The sequence below is a fragment of the Rousettus aegyptiacus genome, unplaced genomic scaffold (genome assembly GCF_014176215.1).
Source record: "Rousettus aegyptiacus isolate mRouAeg1 unplaced genomic scaffold, mRouAeg1.p scaffold_m13_p_12, whole genome shotgun sequence".
Classification (NCBI taxonomy): domain Eukaryota; kingdom Metazoa; phylum Chordata; class Mammalia; order Chiroptera; family Pteropodidae; genus Rousettus; species Rousettus aegyptiacus.
In genome coordinates, this window is record NW_023416287.1 from 84,413,196 (window position 1) to 84,431,072 (window position 17,877).

A 17,877-nucleotide genomic window follows, 5' to 3' on the forward strand; every position below is an offset into this window, starting at 1 on the left:
TTTGTTGTTTTCTGTTTATTTTTAGCAAAGGAGTAACATGATTTGGGTATTCTTTGGAGAGATAATTGTCAATGATGAGAAATTGAAGGCAGTAAAACTCATAGGTAATTAGATATCTAGGCAAACTGACCTAGGTAAATGATAATAAGCCTGATAAGGTAGGAGCAAATATGATATATATTACAGGAGAAAAATCGACAGAACCATATTTTATTTATACTGTTTCACTTTCTAAAGCACCGAGGCAAATCGTGTGCTATACATCGAAGTTTTATTAACAATACGGGCTGGTTGAATAAATGAATGCGTACCCCTGGAAGGGAAAAGGCTTTCGTACAGAAATAAATGAGTTAAAACCTAAAGGATGTGGGGAGTGAGCAATAATGATGAAGCCACAGTTGTAAGCCTTAGTGGCTGCTGGTATTAGGGTGTTCCTAGGTCAGAGAAATGGCACATTTATTATTGAGACCTGTCTCAGTTTCATAATTGTCGATCATCCTGAGCGAGACACCCAGTTCTGGGAGCACAGGACAATAGCACAGAAAGAGCAGACTGCAGAGGCGTGATGTCTGAAGGATGTATGTAGTTACAACTGGTACCACACCCAGTCCCGAGGTTTGCTGGGGAAACTGTACAGAGAGAAGAGAGAAGTGAAAGGAAGGGAAGGAAAGAAAAGGATGCACAGGGCGGAAGCTTGAAGAATAACGTTCATAATGGATGAGAGTTATATGACTATCTGATGACAATGCTATAAACTGTTCTTTTCTCACAGATATTAATTATTAAAAACTGTTCCTCTAATATAAAACTAAATTGGTAGCCCTTCTCCTTTTCTTCCATGAGAAATCTCATTTGTCTTGTTTTGACTAAATGAAACAGAAATGTTTGAAGATGACTTCTCATTTAAAAAAAATTAACAAAATCCTAACTTATACAGAGAATGATTTTCTAAAAGTAGTATTTACCAAAAATGCCCTTTTTGTGAATATTATTGAACTATATTGGTGTATGTACTCATTTTATAAAGCACAACTTATTTTCTTATAAATTGTGTTAAAATTTGAATCTTAAACTATTTCTGCCGATACAAATCTTAAATTTTTCTACAAGTCCCCCTTTTTTTTTAACAGAATGCTAAAATTATAATATAACATGTACTTATAACATATATAATATATATTAGTTTAGGAATAGAATATTTCAATTAAAATATTCAAAGTTTTATGAATTAACTTGATACATATGAAGAAAAAATGATGAGTAGTTTGAAAACACATCATTTTATTTTCATACATGTAAAAAAGTCAACAATTAAAAATATAAAACAGGTGGAGCGGGGAGGAGATTTTCAAGAAACTTACGTATTGAAAGGTAAAATAATTTGGCAAACCCAGGATGCCCATTAGAAAAGACCAGCCATTATTAAATGGTAGCATACATACCCACGGGAAGGCCAATTCCAGATTCTAACAAGGCACGTGATGGTAACGGGGCTTGCTCTGGATCTTCCATTGGATTAACCCTCCTGTCATTTTGAGCTCTGCAATTATCTTCACTGATTCAACTGCCTACAGAGTGCCTAGTCCAGGAATGCGTATAATATGTGCGAAATAAATGAAAAAGAAGGAGAAATGATGGGAAAGCTGTCGAGTCTTATTCTTAACCAAACACAACAAAGTTAAATAAGGATCTTAGACCATTAAAGCAAAAGATTTGAGAGGCTGTGGAATAAACACTCTGCTAGTAGATGTTTGTAGCTGAAATTTAAGAAAGGCAAAGAGGCTCGCTAAAGCCACCAACTTAAGCTAATGGCAAAACAACTGATATTCTCTGTGTGTGTTGGGTTGGGGGTCGGGGTGGTCGTATTTTAGGGCTGATGAAAAGTAAGGGAGGGCCTGGAGGAATGGAGGAGATGCAAGCTCTGCAGCACAACTTGCACATTTCAAAAAAAAAATAAGAAAAAGAAAAAAAAAAGAAATCCAAATTCTCAATTCTCTTAATGCTTTGAGTCTTTTGGTTTTAAGCTCACTGCTATCTCAGCTGAATTTCATTCCTCAAGAGTAACAGAGTAATCAAAGCAGTATTCGGTTCTGTGAGGTTGATAGTCCTGCCTGATGTTAGGATTCTAAACTGTATAGAAAAATAGAATATTCAAAGTTTTCTTGAAACAGAAAGACAATAAAGGCCACACTTTCTCCATTTGCTTCTCATCTCACATGCGTTAGGGCCTTATTTTGGCACGAGAACACTCACTTGAGATAGCATCCTCCTCTCTAGACACGACGTGCGTTTGCACAAGGAGGAAGGAGATGTGGGGCAGGAGAGAGGAGCCAGGGACAAACAGGCCATTAGAGTACAGGATCCCATTTGCAGGTAAATGACCTTGTTAATGAAGAGAAGCAACATTGCAATGCCAACAATGACTTACACAGAATTCTCCAAAAATTCACTCTACATTTAACTTTCTATATAAAGCCTTCCTCAAAATTTTTTTTATAACCTATTAAAATGTTTTAATGAATATCATATTGAGATGGAAGGAGGCCATTATAGTGGATTTCCTTTGTGTGGGGAATTTGCATTAATAGTTAAAAGGGTATTGGTGTCTTGCTCCTTAGAAACTGTGAGTGATTTCTTACAAAAATTTTTTTTCCTGCTTTAAGATGACCTTGTTCTTTTCTTTCCTAATAAATAATCCCAGGGGAGGCTGGTCTGAGAAAATGGTCATGAGAAATGCCTGTCTTATGATTGTGCTTATTGTCAACCTAATGTTCAGAAGGAGACTGTTCTACTGTTTTCTCTACCTCTCCAGACTATTGGGAATGGGTAGCATTGAATTTTAGAGACGATCTTGTAACAAAAATTATAGAACAATAACAGTGTCTAACATTTGTGGAGCTCTTACAACACGCCAGGGACGATTCCAAATAGTTTACACGTATTAACTCATTTAAACCTTATAACAACTCTGAGGTCAGTGCTAATAGTATTCCCATTCTACATATGAGAAAACTGAAGCAGAGAGAGAATGAATAACTTGCCCAAGGTCACACGGATACTAAGGGGCAGAACTAGGATTAAAACGAAGCCATTTGACTGTTCCTAATTTATAAGCTAAAGATTTCGCCTACCGGACAAAACCTAGGCTCCATGGTCCAACGTGGCCTTTCACCCCAGGTAACTACGAGATAGAGATCTGCTCAGAATTTAGCAGCCCAATGGACTCCAGGACTCTGGTGTTCTGGGGCCCCCACCTTACATCTAAAGCTGTATTCAGCTGTACTCTAAACGCCTTCACCCTTTCTCCTTTGATCCTGCACTGAATCTCAGAGGACTTAGAGAGTTGGTTCGGTTCCCTTATCACATTCTGGGAAAACTTATTTGTACTAGCACAAATCATTTCCATAAATGTTAGCTACGATATACCAGTGCCGGTCTCAGGCTCTGAGCTACCTGTGAGGATGATGAGATTGGCTGAGGCCATGTTGTGTTTCCATGACAGTCCAGTTTCTCTGTCTGCCAATTCTGATTCCTCCTCTCCCCTCCACTCTTCTTTCTCTTCTCTTCCTTTTCCTTCCCTCTCCTCTCCTGTCCTATCTCCTTCTCTCCTAAATCCTCCCCTCCTCTCCTTTCTTTTCCTTTGTCCACAGGTACGGGTCCCAAAATCCCTCCCCAGCAAACTTCCTGCAGGCTAAGCTCCATCTCAGTCTGCTTTTAGGGTCGACAGACAGGTAACAGCTAACTATGTGTCTCACTGAAATTAAGCTGTTTTCATTTCCTGACCAGGAAACAAGAACAGGTTATTTATAGGTGTGATAAACAAGAATATAAATTCATATACATACGTATACCATATTTTTATATATAGTTTATAGTAGGTCTCAAATATAAACACACACACACGAGGGGGGGGAAGGAGGGAGGGAGAGAGAGAGAGAGAGAGAGAGACATCAATCATCTCTCTGTCTCTGATCACCTGCCCCTGGTCACAAGAGAGCAGATGCTTATGATCAGAGCCTTGTTCCTTGGAATGGATGTGCTTGGCAATAGTGTTTCATGTTCATTGTTATTAGATATGAATCTGATATTGCTGGGCCTCCATGTTTCATTCCTTTAACTGTCCTTTGAATGGAAATTGGGAGGGACCTAGCGTAGTCTGAAAACATCATGTAAACTATATTTGTTTCCTAGGGCTGCTATAATATGCACTCAAACTGGGCGGCTTACATCAACGGGAATTCATTCTTTTACAGTCCTCGAGGCTACAAGTCTGAAATCGAGGTGTCATTAGGACATGCTCTCACTGAAAGCTCTAGGGGAGAATCCTTCCTTGTCTCTTCCAGGTGTCCTCTGGCTTGCGGCAGCATCCCAACCTCTGCTTGTCTTCACTTGGCCTTGGATTCGAACACATACCTGCCTGACAGCAGAGCTCACTCTCCCTTAGTATCACTTGGCCAATAAGCAGAAAGGCCAGGGCCAAATTCCAGACTTCCTCGCTGTCCAGTGTGAGTTCTCTTTCCCCACGCTAACAATGCTGTATAACCATGAAATGGAGGCAAATGGCAGAGTGGCTCATCTGAGGAAGGGCAGACAGTATAACCTCAATGTTATTTTGGTTGCTAAATGCTATATTTTATTCTAAGCCTTGCATTCTTCAAATCTAGGCCAAAGCAAATCTATTTAGGTTTACAGAGGCTGGTGTGTTTTCTTTGATAACTGCTAATGGCAGGAAAGAATTATATTCTGTATGAAAATCCATTGACGTACCCAGTTTACATGAACTAAAAATTAGTCTTGTTATAATCAGTAAATATTTACAAGCATAATTCAATAATAGGCTTTATCTTCTCCTATAATAAAGTTCTATTCTAAGATAATTCTCTTAGGAGTACAGTAAAACTATGTCTCAGAAACAAAAACATCAGATCAACATGATCCAGGAGCTGAACATTTCCAGATGTGTGTGCTTTTTTATTTGACATTAAAAAACACTTTAAATACTTCAACAGGCTTGCACAGGACAAACTTATTAACAGATTGCAGCCAACTGTAATGCATCTTTCATGGTCAGGCAGCTCCGTGAAGCAAATTGAAGTCGACTTGTCAGCTCAGACATATTTTCATAATTCTTATTTTGCGTCCATTGTTCCTTGCTAATCTCCATAGTTCTAAAATTTGACAGCAGTTACCTGAGCAATCATATTAATTATTATCACAAGGAATACTGCTTACGATTTAGTGTAATCATCGACTCTATAATTTTCTCTGAAGCCAATGGGATTTTTAAGTGGCCAGCAGAAATGGGTTATAGCATTTAGGAATTCTCCCAAATTTCCTTCTCTTCTTTCCCAGTCTGCAAGAACTTAACTAATTTTCCTATTTGAAATTGGTCCCCGTCGTTAAACAGCCATATATGGCGAAGAATATTTACTAGCATTTGCTTTCCTGACATACTTCATTCCACATTCCATTCAAGTCCATTTTTTTTTTTTCCTGGAGGCTCAAAGCTCTACCTTGCAAAGTACTGATTTCAGCTGAGGCGCCACAACAGGGTAATCATGAATAAAAATGTATATGTGCATTGTAACTGGGCGTGACAAATTCAGAGGGAAAGCTTAAAACTTATCTGAGTGAATAGTATCAATAAGGACAATGCATATTTTTACATAAATTCATTTGAATACTCAGGGATTCAGTGCAGTTGTTACAGACTAAACTGTTTCTTCAAAATTCATGGATTGAAGCCATAACCCCCCTATTTTGAGATAGGGCCTTAAAGAAGCAATTAAGATTAAATGATGTCATATAGAAGGACCTGATCCAATATGACTGTGATCCTTATATACGGATGTGAGCACACAGAGAAAGGGCCATGTGGGGACACAGTGAGTAGGTGGCCATCTACAAGCCAAGGAGAGAGGCCTCAGGAGAAACCAACCATGATTTTGGACTTCCGGCCTCCAGAGCTGTGAGAAAATAGGCTTAAGAGCTTTCCCTGACCACTGTGCTGCTCTGGCCGTGTGTGCAGCAGCCAGAGGTATCAGGTGTGCTGTATCAGGCACCTTTTGTGGGCTTTTTGGCATTCTATTCTCACTTTCCTACTCTCTTACTAGTGTTTCATGGGATTGCCTCCCAAATAAACTATTTCTACTGAATATCTGTCTCAGTGTCATCTTCTAAGGAACCCAAACTGAGAGAGCCATTGTTGCTGTAATGACTAAATGAATTTATATATAAAAAGTATCTATATAATACAATAGTAGCCTCAATCTTCTTTTATAATAAAGCTCTATTCTAAGATAATTTTCTTAATAGTAGAGTAAAACTATGTCTTAGAAACAAAAACAGTACTCGATGCTCGGCAGCAGCAGATGAATAAATCTTGATTATTATAATAACATGGACCCCCGCCCACCCACCCCCCATCCCCAAGCCCTATCAAGATGATGTGTTTACCTTAGGTAAGTCATTGAATTTTCTCTGCATCTCAGTTGACTCATGAGTTCATTTAGACTGCTTAAAAGTTTTCTCAAAGCCCTAAAAGCTTATGATTTTTTAAAGTCAATGAATAAATTTCCATGAGATTTATTTTCAAGTAAAAAGAGCTGGCCCAGAGGTAGAGTGTGAGATAACTATGAACAAACCCAAATGCTAACTTGCAAATCTACAGTTAGGGTTGTAAAGAGCTCACACAACTAGAAAGTGCATAGGATTCAATGTAAGTGAAATATTCTAGGTTATTATATGTACCATTTGAAATAGTGATTTTTAACAGTCTGATACTACAATTCAGGGGCCTCACTGGCACCATCTGCAAGCAGTGAGTCACTTGCAAAGAGCTTTGAGAGCTGTCAGCAAGAGGTGCTGTATGCGACGGTACAAAATATGATATGTTGTATGGATTATTTGACCAAAAATCAATGAGCTGCTCTTTTTCGTGTTTGCGCATGGAAATACAAAAAAGTGAAACTGACATGAAATCAAAATGAAACAGACTCACCTATTTCTGTTGACCCAGATAATTAAAGAACAGAATTGACCCAAGAGCATATAAGATGAGAAATAAATGTATTTTTAAAGATTTTTTTTCAGCATTCGAAAACACGACATGCGTCTTTTCTTATGCCCTTCCTTCAGCTAGTGCAAAATTACTAGGTGCTTTTTTTCTAATCACCCAAACTTGACACCTCAGAGCTAGCTAGCCATGCCAGCTCCAGGGCCTTCAGGGAACATATACACAAAAGATAAAAAAAAAAAAAAAAAGGGCGGGGGGGGCAGCAATCTCATCAAGGGGAGAGTGCACACATCCCCCACCCCCGACGACAACAAAAATCCTGGCATATCTCATATCCACGCCTGGCGCGTTTTCTCTTCTACTTTAACACATTCTACGTCTGGTTTTCGCCCTGTCCATCAGGGTGTATCCGGCCACCCGAGCTTGCTCTCGCTCGCATCCTCTCCTTTCCATTTCACAGCCTGTATCTCTCAGACTTCTGCAACATTCTCGTAGGTGCAATTTTGTTTTTACTAACTTTCCTCTTTGAGTAACCCAAGAAATGTATCATTGATTTAACGTTTAAGTAACCTCCAATCACAGGCTTCTGCTAAGAAATATGCCGAAGTGTTCCTTCTCCAACGGCAAGTCCAGTCTTGTTACCAGAGTCATTTGTTACCAGGAAGTAAACTAGATTTCCAGTTTTACGTCCAACTCCTCCTTACAGTGTATCTCCTAACCAATTAAAACAGTCTCTCTTTTGAGTCTACTGAGCTTCCTATTACTATGATTTGGCTTACATTATTGAACTTTTTTTTAGTTCTTCTCCTTCATTTATTTAGCTTTTCTTGCCTTCAAATGTCCAACTCATGGAAAGTATTTTCTTCCAATTAATTTCCCCTTTATCCCGTGACTCAAAATATATTCTCCCTTGTGTGAGATGCTGTGTCATGCATTACCCTTAACTATTATTACAGACAATAATGATAATAATAAATAATAACTATCGGCTACATTTATTAGTTGTGAATTATCCTTTTGCATGTGTCTTATAGTCTTGTTTCTATACTATAATATGATCTCTGAGACTAGATTCCATTATATTTCCAAGTGAGAGAAGAATTTATCTATTTTATAAATTTAGTTAAAATTTTTATTAAATCCCTTTGTTAGCACTATTATTAAGTGTTAATAGGCACACGTTGTTGGAAGTTGTGTCAGAGTAGACTAGTCACCTCACAGGTCTGTGTTAACCAGATACATATGTTTACCAGAAATTAAAAGTAGAATATTTTATAAATCACTTGTTTAATATAGATAAATAAATTCTACTTATTACAAAAATAAATATAAAATGTATAATTATAATAAATAAACCTATTATCTTATTTTGAATGTTGAAAATGTACTAAAATTTATTGTGGTGATGGTTGCACAACTCTATATTTAGTAAAATTGTGCATTTAATTCAGGTGAATTTCATGGCATTTAATTTATATCTCAATAAAGTGTTAAAATCGTAGCATCATATCTAAATAGGATAGTTTCTTAAATACATGTCCTTAAATTATAATGAAATTCATCAGCCAACACTAACCATTCACCCAACTTTCAGTTTATCACTGTCTCGAAATGTCTGCCTCAATTACCAAGGGAATGTCGTACCCATTTCCATTATTTTCTTTTCCTGCACACTTTATCAGGGTTTTAAAACTGTGCCTAAAATCTATGTAGACTTCCCAAATATCCATTTATCATGTTCTCTGCCACGGCCATCCTCAAAGGAATTATGAGGAAAATTAGACGAAACTCATTTATATGTTTATCTGCACACCTACACACGCACACACTTCTAACACTAAGATTCATTTGTTGGACTAGTTTTCATTTAAATCTTCTGTGACGAGATCGTGACAATTTCCGACAAAGCGAAGACAATCTAAGTCCTCCCATGTTACATGGCAGTCTCACTCGGAATGCCACCCATCAATGCTGAGTATTCCCCTCAGTCGATACGTCGTTAACTTAATTCATTTCTAATTGAACTTCCTCTCTCCCCATCCTGGCACATTAGAAGTTATTATCACCCTGCCAAATGCTTCTGGTACAAGGCTATTCAGAACACTTCCATGCCTCATCCCACAAAGCATAGTCACTGACAGTATCTCCTACAGCTTAGACCATATCTGTAGGGTATTCTAAAATATCACGTCATATCTCTATATGATTAATATGGTAATTTATGAAAAGTGAAACTTTTAATGTAATGAATAAAACACATACCCCTGAACACACACAGTCAGTTTTCATCAATACTCCCAACTTCTTTTTATCCCTTTGGCGCTTACAACTTGCAACTTTTTTATGTACCTCTTTCTTAATTTAACATTTCCCCCCTATTTATAGCATTTTAAGTTTCAGCGCTTGAATGAAGGTGGTGCAATGAAAAAAAAAAATGGGAATGATGAGTTCACTTCTTTAATAATCCAGACTTGAAACCTCAGACTCATGACTTTTGACTCTACAATCTTGACTATACAATCTGATCAGCTGACCTTGCCTGCACGTCTTCTTCCAAAGACTAACCTGGCACTAACATGAGTGTGGCGTTGGGGCGGGGGCATGGTGAGAGGAACAAGCAAAGGAGAAGGAAGTCCTAAAAGAAATGAGAACCAACGATTCCACTTTACTTTGTGTTCCTCTCATCATCTGGCATTTGAATTAGGTCTTCACACTGGGAAGTAGCAGGAAAAGAATTATTCTAGTTAGACAGTGGTGTGAAGATCTAATCAAAGGTGGATCTGTTGTGGCTTAAAGTTAGAGTTCCCTAAAATTATAGCAGCAGACCAAAGGCTGAACTGTGCCCCAAAGAACTGGATTACAGGGGTTAGATTATACCTCAGATTAAAAAAAAAAAGCTATTTAATGTTATAAATTCATAACCATTGTTGAAGAAGTCCTGCAGAAATTTCAACAGGAGAAAAGTATGCTTGTAGAAAAATAAACAATATATAATAACTTACTAATAATATCCATAACATAAAACAGCATTATGTAAACTGTGTATAGGAAACTTTGGGTATATGACATATCATTTTTCAGATCACAAAATGTATTGATGAAGCACAGCAAAATGGTTTTTAAAATTATTAAGATGTATTACAGATTTTCTATCAAATTATAAAACATAATAAAAAATAGTTTCATTCCTATGACAAGGAACAAATATTTTGTACTCCTGTATGATTTAAATGTCACATTGTTTAAAAAAAATTCTACAAATTGCAATGGCATTCACCTCTAAAATAACTGAAAATTGCAGAGTTTGATTATCTAAAGAAATCAAGTACAAATGAATATACTTGTGTTTAATTGGAATATTGTGAAGGTTAATGAAATCAAACAACCTTGAAGGTATGTAGGAGATGGTTAATATACAACACAGAATTTTTGGATTAATATTAAAAGAAAACAACCTGATTCATTTCTGTTTATTCCAGTATGGAAACTAAGTGAAACTCCTGGGAATTATTAGAGAGACAAATTAAAACAACAGATGGACTTGCATATCCCTGCATAAGAATGTCTTTTCAGAAGGCCTCTTGACAATTTCAGATTCTAAGGTGTTCTATTTCATTTCGAATAAAGAACACTACATTTTTTCCTCTTACTAGGCTGTCAATCTCTGAAGGCCCCAAAGAAAATGATTTGAAAATATCATGAAAGTATTTTCTCAGGCCTTTTATAGGACATATCTTGTAAGATAAGACTCACTACTTCTTTTTTTTTTTCTAGTGATAAAAAGAAGAAAAAATGTAAGCAGTTTCTATGTCCCAAAGTATGAATCTTTGTTTGGGATATTATATGGGGGCAATTAGTTTTATGAAATATAATTTGACATGGCTTTTAAAAAGAAAATACCCAGTTTCCTACTATGTCTTTATCTCACATAATTAAGAGATGTTATTATTTTATGAGTTACTGAGTTGAATCCATCAGTCAAACAGTGGCTGGCTGTGGTAGCACTAGATGTTGCAAATGTTTTGCCCTCAGAGACTCATGTCTACAGACAGGTCATTTTGTTCCGTATTGTTACTGAAGATGGTTTGGATACATAAACAGGTCACTGATAACCTTTTAGAAGAAAAGTTCCATTTCTGATAAAGATTCATGCAGACATCCAAAATATTGAAGACGGGCCTCTAGTTGGGAAAAATGTCTAATTTCAAAGCATTTAATTGTACTAAAAGCCCATGTAAAGAAGACTATATGCTTGTAAAATAAATCTCAAAATGGGCCCCAGGGATTTCTGCTTCCAGAGTGGTTTTTTGCAGACCAACAATTTTTCTGAGAACAGCTAGAAAGGCTGGGTTTTTTTTTTTTTTTTTTTTAAAATCTGTCTGAAAGCATCAGGGAGGTAAAGGGGGTTATGGGATCACATTCCCAAAAGAAATGAAAGTACCAAAGAAAGACATGTGACTGGAAGCAAACACAGTTGGAGTATATGGCCTACAAAGAAGGGGGGAATCTGGTAAACGCTCTGTAAACTCTCAGTTGGAACTAGTGGAGGACTATATCCTAATAGGATATGTAAACAAATAGATTAGTTCTCACAAGAACTGAACGCTAGCTTGAAATCACATCAATTCTTGATTGGATTAAGGGATCAGTTCCTAGCTAAATTGCTTACTAGAAGCAAAACTAAATACCCTCTAGACAAATATAATATTATTTTCTGTGTTTTCAAAAGTTACATGGAGCATTCAGTAAAAATTTAAAATGCATTTCATGAGACAAAACAAACAAACAAACAAACAAAACAGAATGAGCACAAAGAAGAGAAAGAAAAAATAGTAACACCTCCCCCCAAATCTATGTATTCAAGTTATCAAATATAAACTTTAAAACTATTATTACTATACCAAAATATAAACAACATAATGGGGAATTTTATCGGAGAAGTAAAAACAATAAAAAGAATCAAATGGAAATTCTATAACAAAACCACAATAATCTAAGTGAAGAATAGATGGGCTCAACACAAGATTAAACAAATCAAAAGAGAGGATTAGTGAACTGGAAGATAAGTCAATAGCCAATATGAATGAAACACAGAGAGCATAAAGGATGAGATATAAAGAACACAGTAAAAAGGTCTAAAATGTGTGTAATTGGAGGCAGTGAAGAAGAAGGAAAGAAAATGAAGCAGAAGCAATATTTGAAGAGAAAATGATGGGGAAATTTTTGCCACTGATGAGAGTTAGAAACCCTCAGAACTAAGAAGCTCTTTGTACAGAACCTTATAAAGTATCAGAACTAATCTATTATGTTAGAAATAAAGATAATGATCAGAATAGAAACTAGAAGAGAGCATGAGGGAAGCTTATGATTTAGGCAAAATTCTTTTTCTTGATTGGGATGCTAGATCTAGATGCAGTGGTGTAATCAGTTGGTAAAAATTCATCATGGTTCACATTGAAATATATGCACTTCATATAATTTACATTTCAATTTAAAGTAAAAATATACATTATAATAATGTTAGGCTATAGAAAATCTTAACAACATAATTATAAATTAAATCTGTATGTCAATTTTGACAAATGTAAAACAAGATAAAGAACACATTATTTTTAAGTACTCTTATAATACTAAAGTTGACCTGATCTCACTTTACCCAGTCATTTTATAAAGGAGGAAGTTGAACTGATTATCTCCGAGACAAGAGAAATGAAGCAATTGACTCAAGGTTATAATAATAGTATTAGAACTTTCATCAAAACATAGATCTGGAGTCTGGTCCTCCATACTGCAGCCTCTTCAAATTATATGAGTGAGACCAAAAGTATATTCTAATAAATGCTTGGCAACTTGATCTTTGGAATACCTAGACAAGAAGCATCTGCTGAGAGTGTCACTTTCTAGTCTACTTAGTGGTAGAATGGTGTCAGACAGAAAGCAAATTCACTGCCATAAATACATCGAGAGGAGCTTTCAATTTAAATTTGACAAGACTAAGGTGCAATGACCCTAAACACAGCTTATACTAAGTAACTGTAATTTGCTCCTCCCTACTCTAGGAGGAGCACAAGTGGTGAGCATGGCTCTTCTAGACCTTAAACCTCAACCTACTATAATCACGTGGAATTCGATAGTAACATGGAAGACTATAGACAGTTTTGCTGAGTAATTATTGGGCAAGATTTCCACTTCACCTTGAGTTTCTGTGCAAATAGAAACAGACACAGAATGAACAGTATAAATTTTAGTAAATGCTCTACATACAAAATATTAATGTTAGCCACAGCCAAAAGCAATATTGAACCTTCTATGCAATTAGTATATTAGCTATCATTTATTTGATGTTCATTATATGCCAGGCATTGTACTAGATAATTAACATGTTATAGTTAATCTTCATGAGAAAAAATTTAAGGCGTATCTTAGTCTCTCTTTTTTAACTGACGGAGAATCTAAAATTTAAGTGATTTTCTCAATGTCAACAAATTGAGTTGAGTTCATATTATATCTCTGTATCTTCAATGTCTATTATCAGTCTATTTTCTACTACAATCTAATACAAAAAAAAAAAGTAATTATTCCAGGGGCCACTACTGTGAAGGCAGAGAAGAATGAAATCAGAAGAGCAACAGCAGATAATAGAGAACCAGGGGACTGATAAGAGAAAAGCCAAAAACAAAAGCAGGGCAGACATAGGTCTGAGAGGAACCAAACATTAGTTAGAGAGGCAACTTGCATTATACATAGTTTGGACTGAATGTGTGTGTGTGTGTGTGTGTGTGTGTGTGTGTGTGTGTGGTGATGTTGATGTGTGACGTGTGTAAGAAAGATTGTGCATCTTTTAAAATTAACTGTTTAGTAAACTGTACTTTATTTCATAGTACAGTTACAGTGGTTTTTCGATTAATCCTTTTATTAATCAATTCCCTAAAAGTCAGTGCTTCTCAAGCTTTAGCATGCATCAGAATCATTTGACCAGGGTGGAGAGTGGAGGGAGGGGAAGGGGCTTGTTAAGCACAAATGTGTCTGATCTAGTTTGTCTGGGTGGTAGTCAAACTTTCCTCTTCCAAACGAGTTTTGAGCTGATGTTAATCAGGCTGGTCTAGAGACATTTTAAGAACAAAAGCGTAAAACACTGCTATAGGATAAACTGAAAATTTCAGGTAGGGTTAAACAAGTAAAGCAAATGGTTAATAAAAGTAAGACCTAATATTTACTGAGAAATTTTTCTTTTAGGCACTCTACTGAATACTTTGTTTTGATGGCCTCATTTCACCTCCACAGCCATCTTTTGAGGTAGGTACCACTGGTTTCCCATTTTATGGATGAGAAAATGGAGGTGGACTAAAGGTTAGGAAGCTTGCTCAAGGTCACACTGCTAGAACCATTTGAACCCAACTAGTCTGATTCCAAAAGAAGTCCCAAATCTATACTTGCATGGTTCTCAAATATTTGTGTGCAAGAGATCATCTAAAGAATTTTATAAAAATTCAGATTTGTGGGTTCCACAGTCAGAGATTCTGATTCAGTATCTTTATAAGAAAGCTCAGAAATACACATTTCTAACTAACACATTTTTAGACATTGACTATCTAGCAGTAAAATATTCTGGTCCCAGAGCAAGACGACCGAATAAGTAGCAGAATTCATTTTATCATGTTGTAGAATAAAGGCTTATTTTTGTCTGTGGGTGTTATACAGACTCCACAGAACTTTTTCATCTGTTTAGAGTATTAAAGTTAGATTTTAGCTTATTGTTTAACTACAAATTTAAAATACGTGGCCATTATCTATGGTAACTGTATCAGTTCACACTCTACTCTTCTACTCCTATGCATTTTCTTCTCTTTTTGGGCAACTGCCTGTTCCGGCTTAGCACTGATGCCTCATTGTTGAAGAGCATCAGAATCTCACAGGAGCTGAGTTGGTGAGTGTAGTTTGCTTATTTTGAATGGGTGCCGGAGGTTGTAATTCAGTAGGACCAGGATGAGGTTCAAAGGGCCATATTTTTAAATGTATTCTCGGTGACTCATATCATCAGCCAGGCATGGAAACCACCGTTCCAGAGCATTTTCTGATTAGAGTTCCTCCCAATCGTAAAGAGCTGAATTACAGATCGCCAATTGTGCCTTTTGTTCAGCCGCTTCTGAGCATGTATTCTGCTCGAGTCCTTTCATTTTGTTGCCTCAAGGAGTCACAGATGGTGGCCCTGTCAGTCATGTCAGCCTAGCCAAAGACTAGCTCGAGAGACGGGAGAGAGGGGACTGAGCAGCAGAGGGGCTCTCACTCTTCTGACCCTTGATTCTGGTGCTCAGCTGGAAAAGTCACAAGTTATTATTTCAATGATTTTCTCAGGCAGTCGAATAATTCCAAGTAGAAAATCCGCCCGATGGGTTTATATAAGTACCAAGACTGTGAATACTGTTGTTGGAACTGAAAAAGTGCCATCCATTCATTCACCCAATCTGTGCTGCACACCTACTAAGTGCCAGGCAGTAGTCCCAGCATTGGTGACCCTGCAGGAAACCAGAAGACAATGCCCTTGTTCTCGTGGTAGCTTAGGAGAGTTAGGAAACAAATGGCTAAGAAATAACCATGCTTCCAATAATGATAAGCATTATAAAAAAAAAAATAAAACAATAGTCTGAAAGAGAATGACTGGGGATGAGATAGTGCTATTTAAATAAGATGGTGAGGAAAAAACACTGTGATGAGATGTCATTTGAACAAAATACTAAATGATGAACAATAATTAGCCATGTGAAGAAAAGATGAAAGAGAGAGGAAAGAACTTACACGATATTTATAAGAATGGAATAGGCTAAAGCATCCCAGGAACAGAAGGATGGATAGATCAAAAAGTAAGCAGGGACCAGATCGTGGAGGGCTCGGGTGATCGACACAGGTCACACACACACATAAAGAATTACATAAATATAAAGAAAAATAATATTCCTAGGTAGAGAGACTAAAAACCATACATATCACAACTTTACCCAAGAAATAAAAAGACATTTTTTATAACTTAATAAAGTAATTCTAAAATTGATATGGAAAGTAAACAAAAATTTGAAACGAAGATCAATGATAGAGAACTAGACCTTTTGTGTTTTAAAATATATAAAACCTCGATAATTTGAAAAGTATGGTGTTGGAACATGAATCATTTTTCATCCATCACACTGAACTATTAGTGGAGCAGAATGAGAAGTCTCGAAATACATGCAAATAGGTGTAGAGTTTTAGAATATGATAAAGATGACATTTCAAATCAGGAGAGAACAGAGATATATCAATAATTTTTGAGGGAACAAATGGATAACCATCTGGAAAATAAAATACAGTTAGATCCACACCTCGTTTATAATCTAGGGGAAATTAATTTCAAATGAAAAAAAAGGTATATGGTAATATAGTAATGAAAAATGATACAGCTGCTTTAGAAAACAATTTGCAGTCTCTTATAAATATACACTTTACCATATGACCCAGCTATTCTATTTCGATTCTCAAGAGAAATGAAAAGACATCCACAAAAACAAACAAACATGGATGTTATATTGATTTATTTATATTCACTAAAAACTGGAAACAACCAAAACGTCCTTCAGCTGGTGACTGGATAAGCAAACTGTAGTGTGGCTATACCAAGCAAGGGACACTGCTCAACAACTGTGGTATGTAAATCCAATAGAAATAAATAATAGTTATAAGTATCAAAATATAAATATCATATGCATGATAAACATAAATATCGCATATATAATATCAAATAAAAATTAATTGCAATAGGATAAGTGAATATGTGATATCTATAAATATTAAATTATGAATATCAAGCACATATATTTTAAAGGATATATACATATGCATAAAGGTCTAAAGAGATGCACAGGCTTGGTAAACATTAAGTTCAGGTTCGGTGGGTATATCTGGTGTGAAAGGAAGTGAATGGAATTAGAGTTGGGTACCTGGGGAGCTGTGATTCTGTTGGTAATATTGTTTAAGTTGGGTGATGGGTACATGAATGTCTGTTGTATCATACTTTATATCTTTTTGCAAGTCTGAAATAATGTAAAAAACAAGGTTAAAATGAAAATAATTTTTGAGGTTTTGTTTCAGAGGGATAGTTACTGAAGCATAGATAAGAATCCGCAACCTCCTGTAATGTTTCCCTTGCCCTTCCATCCATATCACGCTCTACTTCCATAATCACTCTGAACTGTAAGCTCACAAGCTAACTTAAATAGATCATCTTCCAAGTTCATTAACAAATAGTGTTCTTAGGGTGGAACCCAGTACTTCCAAGTGTGTTGTCTGTACTAACATTCTAAGTGTCCGATAAATGTTGCCATTATAATTATTATTGTCCTTATTATTATCCTATTCATAATTACTACTGAAATAAGGTTCATGTGGACAAAAAGTCCGATCTTGGGAAAAACTGATTGTTCTAAGAGCTGAGGAAAAAATGGATCTCGCGGATATCAAAAAACTACTTCTTGAAAGGTTTATATGGGAATGTGATTAAGAAAACAATAGAAATGTGCTATAGTAACCATTCGTTTGACTGGCAGCCCAAACACTGTCTTCTGTGAAAGAAATCCTCTATGATGTGACTCTCGGCTGAGTCCGTTTCCTTGGAACCTTCCTCTCCCCGCACCGTGGCGCCTGTGCTGGGCATGTGACCCACACTGCACCACTCGGAAGCTTCCACTTACCACTTTGAAACTCGAGCAAATCAAAGAACTATGGCAGGAAGTAGCAGGAACCAAGCAGGTCTGGGGACTGATCCCCCAACATAAGCAATAAAATTCACTAAAAAGGTGACAGACATTTTATACCGATTTCAAAACAAGGTT